This window comes from Linepithema humile, chromosome 6, assembly GCF_040581485.1.
Source record: "Linepithema humile isolate Giens D197 chromosome 6, Lhum_UNIL_v1.0, whole genome shotgun sequence".
NCBI lineage: Eukaryota > Metazoa > Arthropoda > Insecta > Hymenoptera > Formicidae > Linepithema > Linepithema humile.
Window position 1 is genome coordinate 3620169 of NC_090133.1, and position 26504 is coordinate 3646672.

The 26504-nt window shown below is 38.4% G+C and overlaps 1 protein-coding gene and 1 long non-coding RNA gene across 6 annotated transcripts in view; both read left to right on the forward strand.

Annotated features, from left to right (window-relative positions):
• Fur2 (furin-like protease 2) overlaps positions 1–26504 on the forward strand; it is a 324827-nt gene that overhangs the window by 127095 nt on the left and 171228 nt on the right. The window lies entirely within an intron of this gene.
• The window catches only part of LOC137000372 (uncharacterized), a 166416-nt gene that overhangs the window by 105741 nt on the left and 34171 nt on the right, over positions 1–26504 (forward strand). The window contains exon 2 of the long non-coding RNA XR_010890621.1: positions 4593–4701. This is a non-coding gene — a long non-coding RNA (uncharacterized lncRNA). The remainder of the gene's footprint in view (positions 1–4592; positions 4702–26504) is intronic.

A 26504-nucleotide genomic window follows, 5' to 3' on the forward strand; every position in this document is an offset into this window, starting at 1 on the left:
TTTAACGGCTTTTATGTAAAATATATTAAAAATTCCGTATATAAAATTGCTTTAATATTGCTTAGGCGTTGCAGGTCACCGCACAAAAGATTATCATAACAAAATTACCATAATCATAGTACATATTTCGTTTACTCAATATGACTTTTTACCTGTTAGACTTTGTTTATTTTACAGCTTTAATCTTGCAGTACAAAATCGTATTGCAGTGAAATAGATGTTGTAATTTCAACTGTTTTCTGCAAAAAAATGACTGCAGTGGTGACTAAAGAAAAACTTATTACAAACTTACTTGCACCATAGAGAGTACCTTTGTTCTATATTTGCAGAAATGTGTGTTTGAAAACTTTTCCCTCTCGGAGTGTACTCATTTTTCAAGCTCGTATTGGCCATGCCACTATTTCTAGGAATAGAATGGGATATATTGCTAGGAGCAACTAACAAATCTATTTTTCAAATTCACAACATAAAATGCGTTTAATAGAACATTTTTTGTACAAAATGAAAAAAATTGGAAATTTCCGTCGCAAATACTTTGAAAATACTAAATATTAGTAGTATTTAGATATTTAGTAGTTATTTGAAAGTTAAAATGGAATTCTTTTAAGTGCAATTTTAAGTTTACTCGTGTTTACTTTTACGGTAAAATTATTAAAATGGTCTTAGTCGGTTGAGGCGGTTCTTAAAAGCGCTCGACAACAACGGGACGTAACATTAGTAGTTGTTTCAAATGTGGAACTACTGTAACGTCATATTATTTCGCACGGTACAGCTTCCTTCGTGCCGCCCGCTTATTTGTACTGTTCTCGCTGCGCGCTCGAAAACACGTCGGGAACGATACACTCCGTGGCTCTTCGTGCCGTAGGCTATGGGCTATACGAGCGCGCAATGCAACGCTCCGCATGTGTGCATTTGCATCGCGTGGTGGTCGACCGTGTGCGACATGCATCCGCGATCGACCAGCCAACGCCTCTGACAGTTGACGGATCCTTTCGTGACCGCGTGTCGTTGTCGTCCGGTCATACAAGCGAATGGGAACGAACCCCCCTATTTGCGCGATGCATATTATTTCACGCAATATGACGATCCGAGCCGCAATTGTTATTTTAATTTATTATTGTTGCACGATATTACGTTAATCCTTTTCGGATTAAGCAAATTCGCGTCTTTCGATAATTGAATAAAATAATGCATGGAATTTTGTTTTACTTTAAATATATAAAAAAGTAATTAAGTAAAAATAATTGAAAACGTTGAGTTGAAAAGCAAAAGTGTATCGTATACAGTTAATATATTGAAAGAGCTTTGCAAAGCGTAATTCATCAAAAATATCTATTGAAACAGCGCGCTTTATTTCTAATAATAATAAAAACTTTACAATTTTATTTGTTATTAAAGAAACAATTATTATTTTTTTGCAATATTATATCAATAAAAGTTTTATTACAAAGTTTAACGGAAGAGAATTGTTAACAATAACAATTGATTATAATTGAGATTCTTAGAGATTAAAGCTTGCAATTGAAATTTGAATAAGATAAATACATAATTATACTAAATTTAGCCAGTTAAAGTTAACTGATGCTAATCGAAACGTATAGGTATATCACGGTTAGAAGTTTAGAAGTTTATTAACATAATTGAGTAAAGTATTTTTTAACATGCTGTACACGATATGTTTTACACTGTGACGTTTATGCTCGTCACCGTCGACATTTTAACACTATTGCTCACAATCTTAGTTTAGCGCGCTTTACTGTTTTCGGCTGAAATTGCATTAATGTAGCACGGCGTTATCGTAATTGTTTTACCAACTCGTGATAGTTGAAATAAGATGAATAGTTGTTGATGCCTTAATAATTTTCAGGATCGTTTAAGACTGTTACTATTTGCGCTTTAATAACGCGATTTTCCAAAATTTCACATGATGTTAGGCTTAAATTATTTCATTCTTTTACATCCTTAATCTACATGTTAGAATATGAGAATTGTTTAAAAAATTTTATAGCTTTAATTAAGTAACTCTGTTTACTTGAAACGATATATCTAATAAATTTATCGAAATTATGAAAAATATATGTGGTTTGCTGACGTATTTATGGCGGTGAACGGTTGGACTTGCACGTTTATTGACGGAATGTCGATATCAACTTTTTCATTTATCACGGAAATAACTATATTTCTTATCCTATACATTAATTTTTCCGCTCGCGATTGTCCACGCGGGCATTGATTATTATTATAATTTCTGTACTGTCCCGTTTTATTCACGAGCGCTTACAAATTATTGTTCTGGAATAGTAATTAACGGCCGTACGGCGGTAATAACGGCTAGTAATTTTGGCGATAATTTGAATTGGATATAACGTATTATAGCAAAATAATGATTTTATAGCGCTCGTGCGATACGTCGAAGCGGCAGCGATTGTTTCCGATAATCACCGCTCGTAAATAACTGGTTACCTTTTAATGGCTCTGAATAAATTAAACGTTCGCCGACGATCCCCTGCTTCTCAGCGATGATCGCGGTCGAAGTGCCACGAAATGAAATGACGAATGCGAATTGTCGGAACGAATTGCACCGGCAATTAGCACTGGATTATCAAATTTGCCTTTTCTAATGAACAAATATTTTTTTAAGGTAACAATCTGAGCTCTAGAAAGTAAATGGTGGATTTGTTTAAGGCAATGTTCAATTTTTAGCTAACTTTTCTTATACTCAAATACAAATGGTGTCTTATTGTTAGAATTGGCGGAAAATAAACGTGTCGTTTTTTTAGAATGTTAAAATGTATATTTAATTCATTTTTATGCTTCAGAATTTTATAACATTTGGTACGTCTAGAACTTTATGCAATGCTAATTAATTTGTCAAAGTTTACTCTATATGCATTTGCACATTTTTATTTATATATATATATATATATACATTTACATAATTTATTATACATTTATTATACATCTATAAATATTTCTCTCCGCGATGAAAAGAATTAATTAAAAAATGTAATTCTCAAAAGGGGAATGTCGTTACTCATATCATCGTAAATCACATTACCACCGCGGCATGAATAGTCGAAAAAACTCATTTCGCATATTGAAAGCAAATTAAACATATGACTCTAATTGAAATTGCTGTGCCGAAAAGGATCAGCGAAAAATCGGCAATATTTTCTCGCTTGCGCTTGAAGCGAACGGATTGGTTGAAATTTTGTGGACATAACGCATACGAATTGGCATATCGTGACAACCGGGAACGAGGGTTAACGGGCGTACGCGCGAAAATATGAGCGCGGGCAACGGACGGTCCGCGCGCGCGGATACGTTGCATAAATTTATTATATCGTCGGCCGCGTTGGCGCAAATTTTCCGCAAACCGTGACGAGAGCGACATTAATGCGGCCGCAGCGGTAGCACATGGCGTGCCGAAATACGACTCATCGCCGGAAGCTGACGTTGCTCGAAGTGATCGTGCGGCGTGCGCATTGCCTGTCGAATTTGCCCATATCTCCGGGGAATGGCCCTGCTAATGCGGTGCCGGGTTGGCTTTGTCGACTTTATCGACGTATTTATGTTTATCATGAGCCGCACGCAGAACGTGCGTACGCGCGCGTATATACGCGGCAATATTAATGATTACTCGCGCGACAAAGTAAACGCGGCGGGCCGCCGCTTCGCGATTAATAACCGCGCTCTCTGCTGGCGGCGGCGTTGGGATTTATAGAACATAATGATATATTTGCCGCGTGCTGTAATTATGTATTACCGCTTGTATCCCACGTTCTGCTCCGTAACGCGGGACGCAAATGTAATGCCTCCTCCAGCGGGCCGGAACAATCCATTCGCGTTCGCGCCGTATTCATCGTTATTGAGTGGATATTTATTACATCGTGTGCGCGATGAAAAATTCATTTTCGACGTTTCAATACAGATGTGCGTTACAAGGCTCTCTGTTCTCGATATCGATCGCGCCTTGCAATTGTGTTCCTGCGTATTCATAACGAGAATATTACAATGACAATAAGCGAAATAGTAGATGATATTTTAACGGGATATTTTAAATTATATATATATGTACAATATATATATATGTGTGTGTGTGTGTGTGTGTGTGTGACAATATTTTTAGAACAGATTTATTTTAAATAATTCGAATTTTTTTGTGTGTATTACATGCAATAAAGGTTCGATAAAATTGCTTTTTTTAAATTTTATAAAAATTTACGTTATGTATCGACAAATATTTATATTTCGCATAAAATGACTTGACCAAAAATGAAAATTTACGGTATCATTCCATCAAATTGTATTACGATTTTATTTGCATTCGAATGCAAATAAAAATGTTAAAATATTTTGCGTTTTCCACGCATTCGGTAAACTTATGTGCCGGTATCGAATTTTCTTCATTACCAAATTGCGAATATCTGTAGGTGAAGATATTTACGCTTTTTTGATGAATGCAATCGATATGCTGTTGCGATAAGTTGTAGTAATTGATTGCGAATAAATTGGTAATCCGGCGATAACAGCCGCCTCCCTCGGTGCACGGGCTACATAATTAATTCCGTGGCGTTATCTTCCTGTTTCAGGTGAGTCGACGCTGTCGAGAAAACGGACGAGCTCTCTTTCCCCCGTGAGGCCGTTCAACTCTGAATACGCGTAAATCTTATGTGCAGGTGTGTGAGAGCTGTTCAGTACGTACGTATATTTCTTTCGGAATACGGTGAACCGACAGTTAAACCATCTGGCAGCGTCTGCTATTCGCAGATCAAGCATATGAATTTTCTTTGTGAAGGAAGTAAAAATCCTCAGAATTTCCACTGAGAAAATATTTTATTCGGGCTCTCTATTTTATTTATATATATATAAACGATGATAAATATTATTGAAATTTTAATAAGTGATGTGATACGGTTTTTACTAATAATTAATTTATCAACTACAAAAATAAAATTTTATTTCCTTTTGATCGATTAACTATTAAATTTAATTTTGGTATCTTAAAAATTTTTTGTTTTTAGAGATGATATTCACTAACAAATATAATTATGTTATTTTTTTTGTTGCTGCTTAATATGCTTAAGATAAAAAGTTGTAAAAGAGATTAATACTTGATTATAATCTTTTATCTGACATTTTATTTTAATCTAGAGCATATTTTGATAAATTTTTTTTACATGGATCTTTATTTACTTGCAATATAAATATCATAGAAATTTCATTACGTGACATTCTAATTGAGTCAAATGTCAAATATTTTATGCGATTCTCTGAATAATATATGACTCCATATGAGAAATAAATGCAAAAAATATTAAATTTTTAATTATATCGTCAATCGAATTACATTTAAAACTCGGTACTCAATTTTTTAATTATACAAGTTTTTTTATTTTTGCGCAAAATTTATGTGTTTAAACATGCTTTTTGTTGTATTTTAAATTTATATTTTTTATATACATATAAATTTTCCATTGATTTTTCAAGAAATAATTTGTGGTCCAATTTACGTACGCAAATAGATTCTCATGTTCTTACATGATCTTTATATCGTTCCGTAATTGCAATCGAATAACAGGTCGTCTGACCACGATGGCCCATAGTGAATTCCCCTCGGGGGCTAACAAATCATGCACCGATCATTTTTGGTAGCACGCTAATTGGACGCCGAGTCCGTAGCTGGTCTCGGCCGAGTGGGTGAGTTTATCGATAATTCCTCGCAAAATGCTAATTTACTGATAACCGAACGCGGCCAATTTAGGGATGCGCTCGGTTCTGCTATCGCTCGTCTCGCATACGCCAATACGCGTGTTACGTGTTGTAAAGTGATTTCGAATCACGCATATTCGGATATTATCCTAATTTGATTTTCGCACTTGATTTTGTTTGAAGTATGTTTGAATAATACATTTATTTGGTTATTTGTAGCGATAGTCGCGAGCGCAAATACCAATATCACAGAAATATATATAATATATATAAAATATAAATTAGAAAAACACTTTGAAAATATAGATTAAACATGTGCAAATTAACAAATATGTTGGAAAATAGAAAAGCAAGATGGATTGAAAATGCAGTTTGAAATTGCAAGATATACATACAAACATTTGGAAAAACGTGTCTTAATACATTTGAAGTATTTTCTATTTCAAATATTTATGTCAACTACGTATATTTTTGAGATATATCGGTCAGCGTTGCGAACACGTGATACACGGCGTAGTGACGAGGACACTCGCGCTATCGCGAGATTCTCCTGAGAAAAGAGCTGCAGTCCGATATCGACTGTCGCGTTATTCGCAACCCGCCAACCTCAAAAGCGAGCACGGAAACTTTTTGCTCGGCTCTTCTTATTGTTAGTCTACTTTGTGTCCTTGCCTCGTCTTCCTTTGTATTGGATCGCGCTGGTGTCTTGTCTTCCATCCGCCTGTATATCCGTCCGTAGAACGCCGCCTCGTTTTGTACGTTTTCCTTAAAGTCGACAAGCTCGGCGCGATCGCGGGCTTGTTCGTCGAGAATTTCCTCGGGAAATACGCGCGTCCGTCAATCGCACGAGCCACTTGACACGGAAGAAATAGGTCGTCGCGATCCTTCCTCGTTTTCTTTTGGTCAAGGACTGTGATAGAATAGAGAGAAGATGAATTATTAGTTGCGTTCAGACGCGAGCGATACAAAGAAAGACCTGACGCGCGATAATAAAGGCTGCTGCATGACATAATAAAGTATCAAAATTGTTTTAGGAAATAGTAATATTTGTTAGAATAAGTATTTAATATCTTTAAAAAAAATAAGAGAGCACAGAAACATCAATCTTTACATTTTTCAATTTTTGTGAAAAATGTCTAAATTTTTTTTACTAAATCGTAAAAAGCCGTTAGACGTGTTATATGTCGAGTATTGAAATTATTTCAATAATATATCATATTTATAAGGCTTCCAAAATGTTATCGAGACTATTGATGGCGGTTTCCCTTCGTTTCGATCAAGGATTCCTTCAGAATGAAAGGCAATTTGTTAGCTGTATTCTTTAGACAGAGAGTGATACAGATAATTTGGGAAATGTATCTTGCGAGAGTATTCAATATTGATATGCGAACGTGAAACTTCAACGGGTTTTCCTATCAGGCTTATTTACTTCGTAGTTCTGTTGTCGTTTCCTTTTGGCAAAGGACTCTTGAACGCAGAAGAGGATTTGTTATCGTTTGCTCGAAGAAACGAGCTTGCTCAAACACGAGTAATGTCAAAAACATGCGAAATAACATTGAATCTTGTTTTGATAGTCTTCTTCGTTATCAAAAACATTTGCCGAGCATCTTAATTAACTTTTCGTTTAATTAGCACATTAACTTTGGAATTATTCTATAATTTTAGAAAACTCTACAAAATAATTTTGTATGACTTTAATTTTTAACTAAATAATACTTTGGAATGATTATCGGCAAAGGCAAAGTGCCGGATATGTGTTTATTATGCTTATCAATTAAACGTGTCCAAGCAATTATCTCGTATTTATGTTCAGGTTATAAAAGAACTCGCGGTAAAACCTTGACAGCTATATTCATTAAGCTCCGCTGAAGATTATCGCTACTTGGACTTTCTTCTGTTGAATACCGCGAGAGTCACGCACGCTTAAACTCGGTCTATCTTAATTGGAGGAGTCTCGATAGTATCTGAACGTCTTGTATTCGCATTTGCGCAATTACCACGATTTTAACATGCCCGAGATTCGTATCGGACGCGAATACTACTCGCTTTATCCACGCACGCTTACAATAATCCTGCTGAAGCAGAAGTATGAAGGCCCGCGGCATATACGATGCTTGTTTGTGCGGTAGCCTGTAAGTTGGTAACTCGCGTGTTATAATCGAGCAGGTGCTAAAGACGTAATAATACGCGATGTGCTTCGCAGTTTCGTGTTTCGTGAGCGTTTCGCGAATGCGAGGAAAGCGTCGACGGATTTTAAATGAAACGCCAGGAGTTTTTCTTTTTTCGTTACTCTCGCAATTTCCGTCATGATCGAGAGAGTAGTGCGTGCGATCGACCAGACACTTTGGAAATCGCGAAGAGCGCGACAAGTCGGCAAGTTTTTCGCGATTCTATCCGCGCGGCAACGCTGAATGCATAATAGCCGACGCTCGCGACGCGCGTCCCTGATTCTCGACGGCGATGGATGGACTGTATCGTTCGCCGATCGACAGTCGGTCCCTCGGCATTATCTGACCACGGTTGCGGAAATAGGTATGCCAGATGGATCGTGCGGCTTAATTGGAACGCCAATACGACGCAGTGTCCGACGACTAAGACGACGACGGAGATCGATATATAGCAAATCTCCTCCTTCCTTCCCCTACGTATTACGCTTTGGGCACGTTGTATTATCCGGGTTTGGGATCTTGACAGATCGTACGTGTCGGAGGAAAAATGCGCACCTATATGTTCGGATTGGAAAATTCGACGACCGGATTCAACAAAGTAACTTTTGCGCTGCCGAAAGACTCAAACGATCAATATTTACTTTTGATCGGGGAGTGAAATCGGAAAATATTTCGTTTGTTTCAGCTCGACACGAAAACGAAATATCTCGCGCCCTCGTTCCTTTTGCGCGCAAAGAAAATATTTAATTTCTATTTTCGCAGGTCGAAAATTGAAAAATCGTATTAAACTCGGTTTTCTATTATAATTTAACCCCCCGGCGGAGTGTACAGTGTTAAGTAACTTATCGATTTGATCGGCTGAAGCACTCCTCGCGATAATAATATCGCGGGCAAAAGTAAACTCTATCGATTAGATGGATCGTTGCGACAAACTAAGCTTGTACTCTCGGTCAAGGGAAACAAATATCGCGCCGGCGTCACTCGCAACGCGCAACGTTAATAATCCGGGCGTGATGTATGGTCGAAAAGTTTATATTCCAGCCAAACGCAAAGGCATTATGATAGATTACGTAACGCCTCCGCGCGGAGGGTACTCGGCGAAGTGAACAAGTTGATTAGTCGGCGTGGCGATGATTTGAATAACGTTACGATGTTGCGACGCCGCGCCGGCAGCGTAACTGCGCCGCTACTTTTCGGCGCGTCGAGCCGAGGATAAATCTCCTTCTAAACGACATGCGAAGACGTTAATTTCGCAATCGCGGGGCTCAAACGATCGTGGCACGAAAAAGCCGACTGTATTACGGCGATAACGCGAAAAACTCTTGAATCTCGAAATTTAGTGCAGCACTTTTTAAATCTTCAACTTCCGTATCTCGCCGAATTGATATTGAAAGTTTGAATGCTTTCTCAATATTTTATTTTGCTATTTTAGTGTACACAGGCTGTGCCAGAAGCGCAGATATTAAGTGTCTCGAATATTAAAAGACTGTAAGATTCAGGCTTCTGAACGTTCTAGTTTATTAATTTGCTGGCAAATATTTTTAAATAATTTAAGATTGCCAGATTCTCGAACCGTGAGGTAAGAGCTGTTCTCTGGAAAATAGCCAAGTACACCTACAAGATCTAAATCATTTATTTAGATGAAGCGAGAAAAATTAGCCCTTTAAAATCAGCTCTTTAAAATCATCCTTTTAAGCTGATAAAATAATTATTACATTAAAATCGAATTGAGAGATTATTTTCGTAAAATGTAATTATCGTCCCTTAGTACAAAAGAATTATTAAATAATTTTCACATTTACATTAATGCTACATTTGTAATAGCTACGACAATTTGCCCGCAATCAATTATATTATTCACGTTCAATGCATTCGATACACATTACACGTATGCAAATTTTTCGGTATTATCTCCAAGAGACCGATCATAAAAGGTACTAGTTATAAAATATGTAAATATAGAACAATGAGCCGTTTGCATTAATCAAGTGCATTAAAAGTGTAGTTATGCTGACAATACGTGTAATAAATAATTAAATAAATCAGATAATATAAACGACGATGTGACGCATCGATATTATAAATTTAATGATAATTTTCTCAAAAATACATATTCGCGAGATGTTGCTCGCGTTACAGCGATGATAAAAATAGTGCAAAACCCTCATCCGCGCAGAACTCTCTTGTTAGATTCGCGAATATCCCGGACAGAATAGTTCTTAAATTGCGGGCTTTGCTGTGAGAAACTACGGCAGCGACCGACAAATAACGCGAAAGTGCAGGCAACGTCCGACAAATAATACGGCTGTGTGTCGCAGTGCAGTTTCGTGTGAAGCCCGTTGGCGAATTTCGCGGCGCGGCGAATTATTACGAACGGCGGCCGTTTAAGGCGGAATATGCAAAGCGGAAACTTAACAACGGTACTAGTCGCGCGAGCTCGGAACTTTTACTTGGTCCTCCGCCTCGGAGAGGACGTTTTTCCGTTCGTCGCCTCTCCCCTCTCGCACTTCGATTTGCAATTTCATTATCCGAGACGACGATCCCCGGGCCTGCCTCTCCGCCGCGCGGAAAAACTCGTCGCCGTTGTCGCTTTCGTAGTCATCTTACAATTTTTCGATTAAACTTGGTCGCTACTTTGTATCGCGGACGTGAAGAATAATTGCACGGCCGCCGTCATCGATCATTTAAGCGGCGGTTACGTCTCGACGTCGCGGGATTAACGCGCTTTTAAGATGAGGACGCGCTGTTACGGCGTCACGTGAGCCGCTACTTCGTTAAGTGATACTGCGCCGAAAGGATAGTGTCATTTTATGCTCCATCAAACGAAGATCGATGCTGCAGATAGCTCCAAGCGAGTTCATCTTGTTGATGTAAACCAGTTCAAGGGGAAGGAAGTCTTGCGTTCGACATAATTTATTCTAATTTTGACGTAACGTAGCATAGTTTGTGAGTTGATTATATTTCTGTAAATGTTATCGCGTTTTTTATGGAATATATCTGTTATTTATATTTGTAATTTACACTTTAATCTGCAAATTACCTTATATTTTACTTTTTTAACTTTTACAAAAAATATCTATAAAATAATTAAAACTATAAAATATTTTGTTGCTTAAGATATTAATTACAAGTAAAGATTACAGATATATTTTTGAGAATGTAATGATATTTATAGAAATATGATCAGGTTGCAAATGTTGAAACACTCTGGAGCTGCAGAAACGTCGGGGAAACTTGAACATTTATTAGAATTCCACCGAGCGTATCATGTTTAATTACATGTCTTGAGACTTTTGCTGGTAAATCCAAAATCAACGCTTTCGAGAGCTGTGAAATTCGGCTTACATGGCTCGCGGACCAAAAAGCTTACATCATTCCGTCGCTTTTTCCCTCGCAAACAACGTGGAAACGTCGTCTGGCGACTACACGCCCAGCATTTGCGGGGCAAAAGCTGGCGAACGTTGAAGACTTTCAGCAAAAAGCTTCATCGGGAAAGCCATCTCGTCAAAGACTTCTTTCCTGCTTGCCTTCCTTTGCTGCACACCGACAAACAAATACATACGTGTAAGCGAACCGTATGTCCGAACGAAGCTCTCTATCGATCTTCTTAGGAAGAGAAATCCCTCTCGAGAGATCGACGCGTAACGCTTATCTTGATACATATGCGACCTCATTTCCATTGAGGTTCAGAGTGATGCTAGAAAATGTGTTATATAAGCATTGGTTGTAGGATCGTTCGGGAGATTCGAGTCCAAGATTCCTGATAACTTTCTTATCCATTAAAATCGCATTTAAAATTCCGATGAAAAATTTTTGCTCAAGATTGCCTTATGATCGAAAAGTTGTAATATAGTACATACAGATAGTAAGTACGTACAAATGAATCGAATAGACTTTATTTTTAATTTTTTTAGATAAATCTTTTGTTATTTAACGTTATTGAAAAATTAAAAACACGGAAGCATTTTCATTATAATATTCATTTTCAATGTTAATCGAATGAAATTGGAATTTTTTTTTACTGTTATTATTTCAATGTACGTTGTTATAAAATTGAATATTATTTGATTTCTTCCGCTGCATCGGCGAGCATTTGTGCGTTAACCTAATTAAATTATATTCAATTACTGCGAATCATATTTTGAGGTTACAGTGGGTCTTTTAATATTATATTAATAATGCATCTGAAATTCAGATAATGTTTCTCTTTCCATTTTTAAAATGTAATTGTGCAGAATATTTCCTAATTAGAAAGAGGGTAATCGATACGCATACAATATAAATGGAAATATATTTAATAATTAACACTATCTTTAACGCCTGTGAAATATTTGTAATCTTCTTATTATCGAGCTACATTTCTGCACCCAGAAACGAAGCATTATTCCATTTTCCTCTTTTGCAGATGCCAAAAGCGAAATTTCCGCAGCTTTTTATCCACTCTGTTTGCATATTTACACTCTAATCCACACACGTTTTAATTAAATAATCCACCGACTGCAGGTGATATTTAATTAGAGACGCAGTACTTATTTTAATTATGATGTTATTCGAGCGAAAAAACGATTTTTTTAAGTACGTTGACGGAGAATTCAGCTTCTAGCCAAATGAAGGGAACATTTTCCAGGCGACGCAAGTTTGTGCGAGATGCGAAGTAATCGTTGTCATTCTTACTGTTTTTGCGCAGATATATCTAATATTTATAATGAAGTTGATAAAAGCTCGCATCACTTCAAATTACACGCTCAATTTTTTGCCGCTGCCTTGTCAGTTCGACCCTCCATAACACGCCTCTTCCATCTACTCCTTACCACCATTATATCGCATCAATCTCCCGGCCCACTGGTATACATGAACTTAATGGGTTACATACCTGTTATTTAGTCTAACTAGACCAAAATGTTTCACTCACGAAAACTTATTTCACCGTTGTACTTTCATAACGTGCGCAGTGGTACAAATTTCATGAATTTATCTTTATTTTACTGATATTAATTTGACAAACCAAATTTTGATCATTCTTATATCATTATTTTGCAAGAATTAAATGAATAATTACTTTAGGAATTAAATTACGACGATTATTAACGTAATGCAAATTTTATACTTTTTTTCAGATAATGACGTATTATACAAAGCGTATCATTCACGCTACTTGATATTGTAGTTATTTTAATTATTTCCACTTTGTAATTTCAATTCAATTATCATTTTCAAAACTGTTTAATATAACATATTATTTATTTATACGGCAAATAAAGCAATATCAAGCGTGTGACAATTTACTTCAACAAAGCAATCTACAGTAATAATTTTGCATTTATCAGAAATAATTCGCTTGACAGAATACGCGCCATCTCGTTTCCCGGTTTCATTCAGCCAACTTTCCGTGGGGTATTATTATAATCCTTCGTCATTGACGCCGTAACTTTACGCTCGGTTTTTCAGACTACGAATTTGCACAATGCTATGACCTACTAAAATATGCACCAAACTTTCCGCGCACAGCGTGACGGATAGAATTTACCGTGCCGTTTCCACCTGGATACGATACATGATACTTCTTTCAAATGTGACACGTTTCAATTATTTAAACAGCAATGGATAAAAATGCGAATAACATTCATGGTGTTTCAAATCAGAAAAAAATTATTATAGGAACAACTTGCCCGACAAATATTTTTAGCTCTATGTACGACGGAGAAAAATTGGGTAATGTCAAATGTCAAATTACGGTGTTTATGATACAGAAAAGATTACAGTATTCAGAGTCTGAGTAAATTTTTCGTTGAAATAAAAAATGGATTTTGAATTTGACGAGAATAAGAAACTTTAATATTCTTGTACATCTCTGAAACTTAAAATACGAATCTATTTTCTAAAATGTATATCAGTAATTAATTCTGTCATTTTTTATTTGGAAAAAAGCGAGCACTGCAAAATTGGAAAAATTGGTAAAATTATATAAACTACCAGTATAAAGGTTATAAATCGTCAGTTTTTTTTGGAGTGTCTTGCTCACGTCGAAGAATTATGATATTTGAAGTCTGAATACAATTTTTGTTGAAATAAAAAGTCAGTTTTGAAATTGACGAGAACAGACTTTAATTTTTTTGGATATTTCTGAAACTTAAAATACGAAATACGAATTTTAAATGTATATCTGCAATTAAGCCCGTCATTTTCTATTAGGAAAAAACAACGCACACTGCAAAATATTGCGAATTCGAATAATAATAAATCTATTGCCAAAACATTTCAGTGCCAAATGAAGAATGATAGAATTAATTGCATATTAATTAAAAAAAAAATAGATTCGTATTTTAAGTCTCAGAGATGCACATGAATATTATAGTCTCTTGTTATACGCGTGAAGTTAGCTCTCCAAAATTAGAAATAATTAAGTTATTTTATATGATTTGATTGCATATTGTTTGTATATGATTGCACTTCTTTTATTTTCGTTTGCATACCTTTAGTAAAAAAGTTATTTATACGGCCCCACCAAATTTTCTTTTTGAATAACTTTTTCTAGAGGTGTGCAAACGAAAATTTAAACTGTATATAAATGTGCAAACGAAAATCTATCGATTAGGTTAAGTGAAAACCATTTTTGTAAAAATTGGGGGGCTAATGTGAAATTGGCCCTTAAAAATTTTTTTTTAATAACTTTTTTACTAAAGGTGTGCAAACGAAAATAAAGAAGTGCAATCATGCGCAAACAATGTGCAATCGAATCGTGTAAAATAACTTAATTATTTCAAATATTGGGGGGCTAATTTCACGCATATTCTCTTGTTCGCGTCAATTTAAAAATCATACAAATTATCTCGGTGAAAGTCGTATTAAAAGATTAAAAATCGTCAGCTTTTCTCCCGGAGTGTCCTGCTCACGATAGGAAATTAATCATAATTTCAATGGGGAGTGCTGTATTGGCAGAAATCGCGTCGACGTAGCCTCGGTCGTAGGTGAATAATAGAGATTGAAATAACTCCGCATTTGCACAGCACAGAGGTTCGATTATTCAAAGCATTTGTCGTGCATAACTCGCCATAAGCAGCCTAAAGATATTTGATCGTCCCTATTATTTCTTTTGGGAACAACACAAATCTTTGCGTTACGAAAATATCTATCCATTTTTTTGACTCCCAAAAATATTTTTATGGATTAGATTTATTGTAACGATTTATTGTAATTTATTTATATAGTATGAAATATGAAGGACTCTGAAGGAGCTTTTTCATTAACGAAATGTATAACGATAAATAATCCTTATAGTTCCATATAAGTGTCCACACATACGTAAGATACAATTGAAAGCCACATTAAATAATTCTGTTATACTCTGAAAAAATATTATGTGATATGACTTAATAACGAGATTGATTGTTATTACATTGTTATATTTTTTTATTATTTTACTGTATATTATGTTCAGTATTGTATTGTTATTTTAGTTATTATATTATTATTAAAATTTTCTTTTATAATTTTATGGTTATTTGCAAATTACTTTCGAGACAGTTCCAATTAGGGATAAAAGCCGATACAATTTTACTGAAATCAGATTTCGATATTATGGACACATGCGGGAAAATATTCACTTTTATTCGAGATAGTCGATAATTATCGGAACAAGATACATTTTTTGTCCAAAGCATTGATAATTTAATTTACCGAAGTAGTTGTAGCTATTTTAATTCTCGATTATAATTCCAGGAAGTTGAATAAATTGCGAGGGCCCCTTGTGTCACAGGAATAGCGAGAGGTGGACGTGCCGCAAAAAGCGAATCGTTTCTCATTATTATTCCTCTCCTTTTTGCAGCACGCGCATGGCACGTGTTCGCAATTGCATTATTAAATTCCTTCCGTCGCATTTTTCGTGTCGAAGCGCGATTTACAATTAAATGCAAAGCGATAAATCGCGCGGAATGATCGTGAAATATATCGGCATGAGCGCATAACGTCCCCGGGCCGCGCATCAGAGATAGAGGAAATGGAGAATTTTTCCGCAATAGGAATCCACCAAACCTACTTTCCACGCATGTAGATTCGCGCGGATACGTTCGTACACGAGTGCCGACTGGTGTACGCTCAAAAACCGATTTGCCCGGTCCTTCACGAGACGGGGCGAATTCAGAATCGTGCAAACACTTTCCGAGATCAAATGCAGGCATTTCGTTCCTGTAAATTCTCCAGCAATAGCCAACCTTCGAAAGCACGCGTGCACTGCGAGTGCACGCCTGAATGTGCGTGTGTAATGCTTTATAATTTTGTTCACGTGAAAGAAATAATACAATCGTAGAATAAATCGGGTACAATATGTCGCCATTTGGATTTACCGTGTTCCAATTAGAGCAATCTTGTTCCGTGTAGATTGATTACGTTATTTCGTTTCCAGATAACGCGATATTTTGTATGAGAAATATTGTTCATAGAAGAATCGAGTTTCGATAAATTGAGACCTATTTGTGATAATAATTTATTCGATAGCACATTTTTTATTGCGGCTTTTATCATAAGCTGCAGTAAAAAAAAAATGATGTAAATTTATTTGAGGGTATAGAAATTGATTACAGAAAATGATAGAGACATTGTAATACGGCGCATTATTTGAAATATTGCTGCTTTCAGCGAATGTACAAAACACCCGTAATTGTGCGACGAAATATGCTTCCGGAAAAATCGCGCCATCGGAGAGACTAGCGAGTTAAATTCTAAATAGCTGCGGCATTTTTCGAATGGCATAGCAATGGTCGCCGTTTATTTAACGCGACTGCTAATTCCGGCTTCGATAAATTCACGCCCGCGTGCCGCACTAAATTCATTATTGTTTTCCGGCATCAGTGTGGCGGCGCGGGCGATATTAATTTTTGCACGCCGCTTCTCGCGTATAAATTAGCCGATGCTCCCCTGCGCGCGCGTGCGCGCGTCCCAATTAATCGCACACATTGACAGCGACTGGAGATATCCGTCCCCTGCGATGTAATTATGAAGGTTTATTGAAATGTGTGCGCGTGGAAGTAATCGAACGCGCCGAGTGCGATTAAGCGTTGTAAAAACGCGCCGTTACATTTTCCGAAACGGAACACCGGCGCGCCTCGCCTCACTTCGCGTGTACGCGCGTTACAGTTTTAATTATAGCCAACGCGTTCTTCCGGCGCAGCGGCTCTGTACTCACGGTCAATCAACGACCGATTCGATTACCCGATAATCGAATTGTTCTGTCCGATGGAACAATTTTTTTCACCGAGCTCTCTCGTCCGCTTCCATCGAGACAGCTCTTACACGATGGGGATAAGTCTTCAAATACGACCTCTGATGCATAAATGGACCATTTTGATATTGATCGTCGAGTTGCGAACATTTACGGGAGATCGAGTTCGGAACGAGAAAGTATAATACGCCTTCATATAGATATATTCTTTGTATTAAGTTACTGCGTGGATACAATTTTAAATTAAATAATTGAAGTTGATATAATTTTATTAGTGATTTTTCGAAAAAGAAAATATTTGACATACGGAAAATGAGATTATGCAGATTTATGTATTTATATAATTTTTAAATTTAGTAGAGAACATAATTGAGTTTTAAGAGTACAAAGCGTGAAATGTAAAGAATGCAAATAAAAACACTCGAAGAGAGAAACGAATTTCAATTTGTTTGTGATAGCTTGCTCTGGTTGTTTGAAGTACGAGCGTTATGTTTAGTACTCCTGTAGCGACACTAAAGTTTAATGATGGCTCTAGTCTTTTACAAGAGGCTTGTTAATGTATGCACTTTGGGTTGAAAACTATGTTCTCTTGTTATTTTTATTTCTACTTTATAGTTATATATTCATTTGCAATGCAAATTTGAAATATAAACAATTATTATCGCGTCTCATGAACTTTTTAACAGCTAGATTTTTGAAACAATATTAATTCATTCATGAAATACTTTACATAAAAAATTTTTTACAAAAGATAGAAAACATCATACCACATGGAGCACAAGTTTACAATTTTTAAAGCTCATTTTAAATATGGAATCGTATTTAAAATGAAGTCTGCAAATTGTAGAAAGTCTGCTCACTCTTTTTAAAAGATACATCTCTTTGCGTTACGTAGAGAATAATTAAAGCAGCAAGAATAATTAAAATGGAAAGAGAGAGAGTAATTAAAACATATACCTGCAAATATACACACATTCGTATTTTTCGATATTTTTTAAAGGAAATGCATTATATATACATTTCGCGCTGACTCCTCTATCGAGTAAGCATCACGAGGAAGGAAACGTGAGGCTGGAAGTTCGCCTACGCGCGGATACGCACGAGAGATATTCGCGCCGTCGCGCGAATGTTCCCGTTGAAATTTGTCATCGTCGTATTTCGACACCGCTGTCGATAGCAAATAGAGCGACACTCTCTTTTCCTCTCTTTCTTTCACCGCCCGGCCCGGATACTCTCCTCGAAGCGAGGGGTAAAATCGCGTCGGTGGTGTGCGCGTCTACTTATCTTGACGGTAAGCAAGCGCTAAGTGCAGAGCGCCTTGGTGTACTCGGGGCAAAGAGTAAAGAGCCTTTGAAAGTAGCTAGGTACGCGCCGTAGTCGTCGTCGTCGGCCGCAAACTCGATGCGGGGTAAACCGAGATCCTCGTAAATCATCGTTTGTATTCCGCGTCGCTGCATCGTGAATCAAACTCACTCAGGGAATCCCCGGGGTCGAAGCGTCGACGACGACGATGCTCGTCCTCTTTTAACTCCTTCTCGCCTACCGTCCTCCGTCGCTGCTCGTTGTTTTTCTTTGATTAATCGGCTCAGTTTCTTCATTTTTTCGAGGTTTATAGTATAGCTTCCTGGGACCGAAGAGCGCTCTCAAACTTTTAACGAAGCGTATTATTTTGTAAGGAAAACATTTAATTGCGTTTAATTAGTTTAATATAATGTCATGTAAACAATGGAAATTTTGCAGCACTTTGGATTTTATTGGGAATCTTTATTAACCGATTCTTAAAGATATCTTCGAATTTTATTACCGTGTTGCGAATATATTTTCTTGTATATGTTTCAAGTACAAGTTTTAATTATTTAGCTTCAATATTACCTTATCTTGTGTGTAAGTTTTAAATATGCATATATCACCTTCGAGAAATCCAGTTTATTCATTGTTTTGCGGCAAAAAGCGTTGCGGTAATTCACGTAAGCGGACACACCCGTAACGTCATGTTTACGTGTCTTTTATTTTTACCGCAGACAGTAACTGCAAAACAGTTATCGTCTGAGTGGTGGAGTTTAATGTTCCCGGCACAAAATACATCTGGTAAGAACGTTTACTCGGAGTTAATTATCGCTTTGCCACAATTTTTTATTACGGCCGAGGAAAGAAAGACCGGTTATTACATTTTTCCACGCTGGAACAAAGTAACTTAAGTTGGATCGCACTTAATTCATGTGCGACGTATTTCGTACCGTGTATTTTAAAACGTTGCAGCGTTGTATTTCACCTTTCCCTCCTCGTAAATACGGGCTTATCCGTGCACGAAGGGTGGTTTTTTTCTATTAATAATTCAGTTCTTCAAGCAGCGGGAAAGACACCGCGCCAAGAGATCCAGCTAAGATGTTGCGAAACGCCGAACCTTGATAACTGTTCGGGAATCCGTTGTTTCGTGTTGCTAAATGTTGCGCGCCGTTAAATTACATCGTGTACAAGCGTGCGTAGACGCGATAAGGACAACGGGCCGTTTTATAATTTGCGTCTTGCGGTGCATTGTTAAATTCATCCTACGGTAAAAGCGTGCAGCAATGCGATAAGGACATCAGTATACGGTGGATTCTTGGGAAAATATACGCCGAACGCACTATATCTCAGGATTTATTTTATGTCGAGAGCGTGAGATAACGTAGTACGTACCTTTTATTCGCGGGAATAAATTATATCTGTTAGTGCGAGAGTAACTCTGATGGTACGTGCGAAATTTTGGGTTTATTAAGTGCATTTAATAAAACGCGGCGCGGAATCAAAAATGAAAATACTAATGAAAACAACTTGCGGCGGAAAAAATGTTTGCCTTTGTTACGCTTGAAAATATTTGCACTCAGACAACAAGCAAATGTAATAATTTTTTAATTCGTTACTTTTAAATTACATTTATTTATTAGATTTTTAATTATATTTTAAATTCAAGAACGTACATTCTGTTATATTGTCGTGTAATCACTAGCGCGAAATTTTGGCGCAAGGATTCGGAACACTTGTAATCGTAATCGGCAGTGTACGTGCAAGATATTTCGCATAAATAAACGGTGAATGTTAAGGATGCCAAAAATCCCAGGAATTTGCCGCTTTTTCGTATAAGAGCGTTTCAGCGTTGTGTAGCGGAGGCGCGCTGTCAAGTCGAGGATCGATCTTCCTCGCCGTCCGGCATACGCAGGTCCGCTCGTTGAAGTTGTCAGGGAACGACTGGCAGTTAATTTACGATGCCGGCCAAGGAAGTTGGTCCTTCTGGTCTTATCAGAGCAACGGTGGCAGCGCGCGCGATGCCGGACTCCCGCGGCGATCGAAGAAAGGCTTTTGCGGACGCGGCTTTAACCCGCGGTAAACCCTCGCTCGTAACCGTACTGCCCTTTCATCCCTTTGTTATCCCTTGACCCCTCTTTGCACCTTACGCTTCTGAAACTCCTCTCCGTGCTTTCAGCGAGAAATCGGTATAATTTCAGCGAGTTCAAATCTACGAATCAATATTTGCTTGAAATTATTAAAAATTTTTTAAAATATATAAATCTGACTTATATGTATTATAAATAAGAGGTATTTGCAATTTATAGTCGCTTTCTTGATGACCAAGCAATTTTTTTTAACGTGATATTTACTAGAATGACAAACATAAATTGTTAAAAAAAAACGTGTTAAATAATTAACACGGTACAAAGTAAAGCAGCGCGCGTTTAATGAATTTTTTTGTGGTTACTCAAAAGGTTTCCCTCTCTTCTCATTTCGATCAAATTCGCTGGTCTGCACAAATATTTTTAATGCATTTTCCAAGCTCGAGATCCATGTATTTGGTATGAAATCTATTTTTCCGCATTTTGTAACATTGCATGTTGAATTTACAATTAATACTAAATTGATTATCTGTTTTTCTATTATTTTCGCATTTTGCTTACACTCTTATCGAAGAGCGCACGAACTGACGCGAATGCGAACACGCGTTCGAGCATTTTATATAAGGATGAAAAAGCATGTTTATCGGAAAAGATGCTCCTTCTTCGCCGAACAAAAATTTGCGCGAATATTCTCCTTCTTCTCTTCTCCGTTTCTCGCGTATTTGATGTCGGCAAGCTTACGGTATCGAACGTGCGTTAATTTAATCGCCTTAACGAGACGGAAAGTCGACGAAAACTTGCTCCACCCGGGAAGAGGCGTGTAGATATCGATTTTTGGTTGGAGAATAATTCGCGACGCGTGTAGTCGTCGATTTACCATATAAATTGCTTAATAGTAATTTATTTACGCGCGCGGAGGGTCGATAGGGGAACAGCGCGAGCGCTCTTACGGCGTGTCCTTATTTCATAATTTCAGCGACGCCCGCTATCGCGAATAAAACCTGGGTTATTACCGGCCGGGAATTAAAAGTCCGGGCGCTGGCTGGTCGGTTGCTGTAGTTGAATTTACATTTTCAAATGGAAATGATAGCGTCACGACGCGGGGGCAGCCGAAAAAATCTAGCCGCATCCGACGCGAGAGCCGGCGGAGCCCTTAACGTTTTTCCAGGCCGGCCGCGCCCTCGACAATGGATTTTCTCTTTTTAGCCACCGCGCACTTCCTGCACTCTCGTTGCCTTTCTCTACTATTTCTTGTCGCGCGCACTTCTCGTTTTGTCGCGTATATCTCGTTTTAAGTGGAGAAAGTGTAAAAATGTGTGGGCAAAAAGAACGCGTCTAACGACTCGAGTCCTCCCCAATGCGCGCGCAAGTGCAATACACCGCAAATATTTGTGCTTCTATCCGCTCTTCCGCATGATGAGATAGAATAATTTTTCCCGGTGCGTTTGCATGCACCCAGGATCGTTTTTTCGAAGCGGTACAACACTTTCTCGACGCTTCCCCCTCGAAGCGGAAACCGACAAATGTTCGCCCAATGTAAAATCGTGATTTAAATATACGAAAAGTAGCGTTGAACGGGAAAATTTTTTGCTGATAAAAATTAAGGCAAATGCAGGAGAGCGATCTTACATTTTTTTCCCGTACATTTTTTAGTTTGCGAGCAAAGTCGACTTCTCTTCGTCAGCGTGGAAATCGGGCGAGATTATCGCGGACAGAGAGCTGTAATTTCTTTTTTTTTTTTTACATTTTTACCTCGGTTCGAGAGATTCAATTTTATTACGACGGATGCACGTCGGAAAACTAACTTTTCGCGGTCGGTCGAACTTTTTTGCGATCAGGTTTTCCCTCACCCTTCGTGCGCCTCGCGGATTAAGCCGGATTCATTGCGTTTACTTAGCGAATATTCGACGAGTCTGAACGCGCCGCATTTATGGGAGCAATTTTGTTGCATTGTCATGCAACGTAATGTTACCGCGTCATAATGCTGCAAGATTTAGCTCGTAGAAGCAGAATGGGCATTAGCCAAGAGATGCATGTAGAATGGTGCTAAATAACAAAAATGTTATAATTAATACGATAGTCGCGTAATCTGGTTGTTAAATCAACTCTCGTCCCATTTGAACGGCGATCAATTCGATTATCGTTATTAGCTGCGGGTTCGCGATCTTTCGAATTACTTAACAATCTTCTATTTTGGCTCTTGATATATAGCACAAGTGCGCGCTCTATAATCTACCGCACAGCGTTACGTCGGTCGGATGGACCGATTAAATTACAAAATTCCGCGCGCCGACCTCCCGACGGGGCGTAGGAAATTAATTTCCGAACGAGTCGGAGGACGCTATTGCCCCTGGGGCGGCATTGTTCTGTAATAACTTCTAATAATTTTCTGCCGTTATGAGTCCTCGATACTATTACCCGGCACAGTCGCTAATGACGGACGACGTGCCCGAGTTCGTACAAGCTGTCGCAGAAATTTCGCAGCATATTTGAGAGAACGGAAGTAAAAAGATTAGCTTAGAATAGTAGTTATTAATAGTTGCAGATTTATCTGGTTAAATATCAAATTTAAACGAATACAGCTTTAATAAGATGAAGCTTTATTAGTTGAGCAGCAATAAATGATTAACGTACTATTTAATGAGTGACTTTAATGAGACCTCCTTTAATCTTATTAGTCGATTGAAATAAATTTAGATTTTTTCGAAGGCTACTAGATTAATTCTTATAAACTCGTATTTGAAATGATAAATTTGGATGTGAGTTAAATAGCAATAGGCAAAACTATATTTAATCATTAATCGCTCTTGAAGTTATTTAAATGTAGTTGAATAAAGCACTGCGAATTTTTCTAAAAATTACAACTATAAAGTTCTTTTATTCGATACATAATTTTGTGCTGATTGTGATTTGTGAGTGAAAAATTGTTAAAAAAAAGCGTAACAGACATTTAATTTAACTGCTCGAGGAACTTAATGTGATAAGTGGATCTATCGAGTGACGATGTCTCGTCCCATTTTTATCGTGAAATGAAACCACGCTAAATTCATCAGAGCCCATATACAAAGGCGATAATTCTGGGACGCTCTATGCATCCGCAGCTTTTCGCAATCCCTGCGCGTGACTACATGAAAATGTTCTCGGATATATAACGATCGTAATTCACTCCGCATTTTGTTCGATGTGCACCCGACCAAACAGAACAGCGCGGTATAACGAGCGTATTTTTTTCCGTTAATATGCAACAACAGGTATATACACAGTCGCGCGTCTTCGCCTCGCTGTTTTTTTTTTTTTTTTTTTTTTTTTTGCACCACCCGACCGCGGCGCGCCTGCGCGTGAAATTTCATTTGCGTGCGGAAACCGAACTCTCTCGCCTCGCGAGAATTGCATGCCGGGTGAGTGTATTCGAAAATCAGCCTGCTCGCTCCGCTCGCGCATTCGAATTAATTAGATTCATCTTTTGACTGACTTCCGAGTTCCGGCGGCAAGGCGCGCCGCTAATTAAATGCATTTAGTCCGGTGTTTATCTCTTCTTCATAACACCGGACGCGGCCGCGTCTCCGCGAGTTTAATTAGCATTTGCGAAATAGCGGAAACGTCCGGGGGTGCCCGGAAATATTTGCATTAAACGGTCACGCCGGGCGGCGTAATGCGATGACTTAGACGACACTTCCGATTCGTCGGACTTTCTCGACAATTCTTTTCAGCGCTGTTGCCCTAATAGCACAACAGAGACGAAGTTACACAACGGCAAAAGTCGATAAGAACCTCCGCGAGAGAACAATCAGGGGGAAAAAGCGACGGAGGAGGGCGAAAGAGCGCGAATAAAGAAAACGACGAAGTTGGCGGGACCGCGTTTCTCGCGCGTCCACTTCCCCGCCGCTTATCCATATTTCCGTTGATCCACCGGAGAGAAGCGAACTTTTTATTTCTCGCTTCGTCCTCGAAGATCGTCCCATCTTTGAAATACTCGCCCCGGGGAGCGCGAGCTAACCCATCACCTCGCTAGCCACACCCATTCGCGCGTTCTTTTTTTCTCCCGTCACGATCGTAGTGTTCTACAAGGAAGTGCACTTCGTGCCTCGACTTCTGTCCCGGGCTCTCGAGGGACGACGGACCTGCGTCGTCTATGACGCAGGCCGTCGTCGACAACGACGACGACGACAACGACGGCGACAGCGACAGCTACGACGTCACGAGTAACGTGAACGAGGTGTAGTCGGGGATTTTTCCGCCGCGTCGAAATGAAACGACGTTATTGCAGTAAATTTTATTGACGGATTAAGTATTAGCGCTCCGTGACTCATCGGCGATCTCGTCCGGTAATATCCGTGTCGCTTCGATATTTATCGGCGATATCCTTTAAAATTGTCTATTGCTCTCCGTGTCTCGTTATCCTTTTTGCCGTCTGCTACGTTTTTATCGATTTTTAGCGATCTTAGCAAGATGTCTCGATAATCCTTATTAACGATATCATTGGAGAATCATCATTTATTTGTGAACAATAAACTGTAAAATGAAAATTTCTTGTCAAGAAATTTTGCGCTTCTATAATTTTCATATAATTGTATTCTTTATAATATCGACGATTTTAATGAGATCATTTTTTAACGATCTTATTAAAAGTCGATTAAAACTATTTTACGATTTGTTTTATAACTAAACTTACCGAGGATCGTCTTTCTCATTGTGTTAAGATTATTTAAGTTATACATTGTATTTCATCGGCGAGTTTGTAGAAGATCGCCAGTGCCGTTCGAACATTTCAGATCGATTTCCGATCCGTTCGACGATTCACAAAAGGACTCAAGTGTGCGCTTCGATTTCCTCCGTCGCCTTTTTGCCAAGAAGTTGGCGCGGCGTAATTTGCATATGTAAATTCGATCTGCCACGATTTAACGCGCGGAAAAGTTTCGTTTGCATAAATAACGTAGACAATTCGCAATACTGTAGAGTCTATTGCAACCGCTCGACTGATTCCGCAAGATCTTCCTTCGAAATCTCACGGCAATTGGAGAAACTCAAGAAGTCTATCGGTTTTCCAACACGTGGACATCGTTAATTTTCCTTGCCTTAACAGAACTCACTGTGAAACGTGTCATATTGACAGGATACGGATTAATTATAGATTTTTTTTGACAAATCGATAATATACTTACAAAATCGTTATCATTAATTGACTTCAGAACATTTTTTTCAATGTTCAAGCGTATTTTTATTAGATTCGACTTTTGAAACATTATCGAAGGAGCTTGATGTAAAAAAAAAAAAGATATTTAATCTAGCGAAGTAATAAGAGCGCAATTTCGTAGAAATATTAAACGAAATGACGAGTGCCGGCGAAATTGAGTAACTAATGATCGTCAAACGGTCATAATGCCGAAACATAATGAACAGAATGACGGTAGTAACGTGTTAACGACGCCACTAAAGAAAGCGATGACACCGGGCAATGATAATGAGAGCGCCGGACGGATAATGAGATAATAAGATTCGCTTTAGTGCCGCGCCGCCGACGCCACCCGGTTACTAACTCACGCTAGTAAGTCGTTTTATTCGCGCCATTCCCGCGCTCTTTGTGTACGCGTATAATAGCGGCGGGGATTGAAACTTTCTTTTTTTCGCGCCACTTTTTTGCGGTACGTGACGATGGAGGGTGAAGGATCTGGCGTGAGTACAGTTTCGCGGCTACGTGTAGCGGTCGCGGCTACGCGAAAATTCATGAAGACGACGACGAAGTTACTGCACTGGGTGGTTGGCGGCGGCGGGCGGGGGAGGGGGGGGGGGAGGCGGGGTGGGGAGGTGGAAAACTTCCGTTAACGCCATCCCGCGCCCCCGCCAGCAGTCAGACAACCGGTGGGGCTTAAGCGCGGATTTCGGGTGGAAAGCTGCAAGTGATATTTGCATATCTCGGCCGCGGATAAGAACGATGCGAAATGCCGCGTTATATGTGCAAATAGGACGATAAGCCGCCGTCGCGCTCTATTTGAATGTTCCCTGAGTAGGTAGGTCGCGATCGCCTTAAGTCCCTAT